Source organism: Hibiscus syriacus, unplaced genomic scaffold (genome assembly GCF_006381635.1).
Source record: "Hibiscus syriacus cultivar Baekdansim isolate YM2019G1 unplaced genomic scaffold, ASM638163v2 tig00110160_pilon, whole genome shotgun sequence".
Classification (NCBI taxonomy): Eukaryota; Viridiplantae; Streptophyta; class Magnoliopsida; order Malvales; family Malvaceae; genus Hibiscus; species Hibiscus syriacus.
Genome location: NW_024062608.1, coordinates 2545779 through 2549931, shown reverse-complemented (window position 1 = coordinate 2549931; position 4153 = coordinate 2545779). Strand labels below are relative to the sequence as shown.

The following is a 4153-nucleotide window of genomic DNA, read 5'->3' as shown; positions in this document are numbered from 1 at the left end:
TCGGCTATTCATTATTTTCAAATCCGTCTTTTTCTGTTAAAAAATTGATGGTGGTCTAAGATGTACATTAACTTACTGATTGTTGTATGATAAAATATGATGTCATAATCTCAAACTACATCATAGTTATATATTAACGTCCAACTCAGATGATTATTAACTTTTTAACGAAAAAGGATGTTTTTGAAACATAATGAATAGTCAAGTTACCATTTTATAACTTTTAATAGTCAATGGACGAAACAAAACAACTATATGATGATGGATCATTTTATAACTTTTAATAATCAAGAGACTTAATAAATAGTATCTTATAGTTGTAGACCATCTGTATACTTTATTATATTTTTTATTCGAATCAAATAAATCAATATAAACATTCTACGGATCCGTATTTTGAGATTATTGTGATTCCTTGCTCTTATAAGAATTTTACTGATCAATGAAAGTTGGTTTTTTAGGAAAATATATATTATCTGTTTAAAAAATTAGAAGTATTCAAATTTTCCAAAAAAAAAAGAATTAATTAAATTTTTGAAAATTTTCTCCTAAATGGACTTTTATATTTCAAAATTTTATCAATTCACGTTTTAATTAGGGTTGATTGTTAATTCTAATAACTTTTTAAAATTAGTCAGTGTCACAAGTCATATTTTCAAATGACGCTTCTAGAAATATAATATTTTTCATAAATATTTTAGAATTAATTTAAAATTTTAATAGGATAGAATTGTAGACATTCATGTCTCCCAAAAAAAATAATGAGATTTAATATTCAATTTTCAATTCCAAAATTAATTAATTTTTTTTATTTGAGTGTTTATACACTCTTAAATTATATATATATATATTTCAAATTAGCATCTACCTTTTAAAAAATATAATAAGTATCATATATGAAATAAAACTTCACACTCAGAAAGTTTCTAACATCAATAGAAGTTAGTTCAAGTGGTAAGCAGTTTGATATTGCTTAAGTTAAATCTCGAATTTAAGTTATTGTACATGCAAAATATCTTTGCTAGAAGTCTCACCCACTAAAACTAAATATGCGACGCATCAATTCGAATTAATTAAAACAAAACTTTAAAACCAAGAGTACAAAAAAAAAATCCACACCAACCAAAATCAGTCTCGCATAACAAATAACACACATCCAAACCAAAAGAAACCAGTTAAGACTGCAATAAGAATTACAAACCAAACCACGACTTCTGTTAGGGTTTTATCCTTTATCAATAAATCAAACATTAAATTCCAGCTCTATCAAACATATAAATCATCTTCTTTATTCCCAATCTAATATTCTGCAGTGCTCAGTAGTTCCTTGGAGAGCAGCCTCAAGCACACCAGTGGGACTTGCTGGCATTACCTCCAAACAACACCTTTTCCTTCAATCACCTTGTAAATCTTCTTCACCATTGCCTGCATTCATTGTTAATAGAACTTCCCCATGACTGATTAAAACTTCAAATATATTTGAATTGGGTCTTACAGTGTAATTTATTTGGTTCAGTCTATTATGTAAGCTCCCCAAAGTCTGATCATCAACACTGTGATTAGTGAGCCATAGTGCTACAGCTGCAGCAATTGCTGATGGAGGATAATTCAAGGAATCAATGGCTGAAAAACATAAGCCAAACTATGCTCAGAGAAAGGAAAGGGAAGAAAACAGGGGGGAAAATCCTTCAGGCAGCTGACATGGAATTCACCTTTACATGAATTGATAATGAGATCAGAGGCGGAAGAATATAGGTTACAAAGGCTGTTTTGTCGTTGGGTCTTTGAAACCTTTGCGATGAAATAGTGTACAAAATCGAAAGGAGTGATGGTTCGCAATCGCCATTTCAGAGTTTTCATGACTACAAGCTCCATTCTTTGGACTGTTTTGGGCTTAAACAAGAATCTGGGTTTTATATTGCAAGTCTAGCAGAAAGGGAACACTTGTTTCCTCCATCTTTGCTGCTAGAGAAAAGCATGATACCGATAAAAGCTGCATTGGCCAACCTTTCCCTTGCTAAACATCAATACACAGAAAAACACATCCAAATAAGCACTGGATTAAAAATAACTTCTCCAACTCTTTTTAAACTAAATTCGAGCAAACAAAATTACCGGCAAAGCTCGAGCCGAAAGGAATCTATCCATGTAGTTGATGGAAAGATACGCAGTTTCAGGCCTAAACCTGTAGAAACAGTGAACCTGAAATTTTTTTCAAACATATGCATCATGACAGTAATAACACAAACAAAGTGAAAAAAGAGAAAAAAACAGGGTGTAGTACGCGGTACCTTTAACATCCATTGGATTGCTTCTTGACGAGCTCTAACAATATCATTAGGAAGATCATGGAAGCTTGACGAAAGAGCCTTGGATTCCAGCATTCCGACCTCGGAATCAAACAAATTACTTAAAGAATCATTGACATAGTCGACGAAGCAATGGTTTGAATCTAAAGATGAAATAGTAAGAATTTTATCGCTTTCATTAACTTCATCGGCTTCCCAGGAGACAACATCATTTGCTGCTTCATCGCAGTACAAATTGGGAAGGGTTTGATGGTTTAGGGACACCGCCATTGGAAATTTTGTTGTGGTGGTGAATCAATAGAAAGCTTCTCTTTCCAAGTAATAGTTTATGAGATTTTACGCTGTGAAAAAAAAAACGTATCTTTCGGATGTGTATAAATATGTGTAAGTGGTGGCATAAGAGGATCCAAGAGGGGCCGTTGGGAGAGCTGTGCATGAAACTTCGTATGGGGTTGATCCAAATAGAGTAGGGCCAAGGGCCGGTCCTGGAATATTTAGAAAACCAATGATTACTAGTTCTTACTATTTGCTTGGTATCTAAATAATCACATGGTAAAGTATACAAATAGTCACCGATTCTAAGGTGTTATTTCGTTTAATCTCTTAACTATTAAAAGTTATAAAATGGTTCATCAACGATAGTGTGATGCTTTGTTGAGTTATCTGACTATTAAAAGTTACAAAATAATCATCCCACTATTCATATATTTCAAACTCGTCTTTTTTTCATTAAAAAGTCGACAACCGTTTGAGTTGGACGTTAACTTGTTGACTAATATATAATAAAATATAATCATATAACCATTTGAGTCGTATTTTCTATATTGACTATCTATTTATCTTATGTCATCGAGTCAGTGCTTGAAAGCAACGACAGTGCCTATAGACATCATTAAATATAATTTTATCATATCACAATCAATAGATTAACGTTCAGCTGAGATATCCTTCAAATTTTTAACGAAAAATGACGAGTTGAAACATATGAATAATTGGGTGACTACTTTGTAACTTTTAATAGTCGGAGGACTTAACAAACAACACCCTATGATGATGAATCATTTTGTAATTTTTAATAATCAAAAGGTTCAATAAAATATCATCCTATACTATAATAAGAGATCATTTGTATACTTTATCCATGGTGATTTCACATTATTATTTTCAGCTACTTTCTCTGCAACATCTTCATAATCTGTAGTTCTTGACGTTCTCTTATCTTTATTGCAATTATTGTACTTTTTATATTTGCCAGTTTCAAAGTCCAAAAACGGATACATATATTTATGTAAACTCTGATAAACTTATATGAAAAACCTGGTGAAGATACTTCTAAATGTTGGATAATTACAATAATAAAATAAGATATTAGTACTGACAAGTAAATCCATTAACTAAAATAATGCATATTGTTTTAATATTATGTGAAAATGATAAGATGATTTAACATTACACATTTGATTATATGCTTGTCATGTAAGGTTTTGAAATTGGCATAATTTAGCTTAGTAAACCTATCAGTTATTCATTGTATTATGACTGAATTTTGAAAATTTAAAAATTACAATTATTAAATTTGATTAAACTAAAGAGTAATTACACCATTTCTCACTGAATTTTACTCTATCTCCTATTTATTCATTGTACTTTCATTTTTTTATTTACTCACTGAACTTTCGAATTATTCATATTTTGATCATTCTGAATTATTTTATTATTATTTTCATATGACATGTCTTTTTTTATTATTTAAATAAAAATAATTTAAAATAAAATAAAAACATAAGGTGGTTGACCATTGTTCACCGGACCACCGTAGATGGTGGTCGTTCGGTCCCAATTTT

At 30.6% G+C, this 4153-nt stretch overlaps 1 pseudogene; it reads right to left on the bottom strand.

The window, feature by feature from the left end:
- Positions 1 to 1310: 1310 nt before the first annotated feature.
- LOC120216345 lies at positions 1311 to 2631 on the bottom strand (annotated as a pseudogene).
- Positions 2632 to 4153: the final 1522 nt, after the last annotated feature.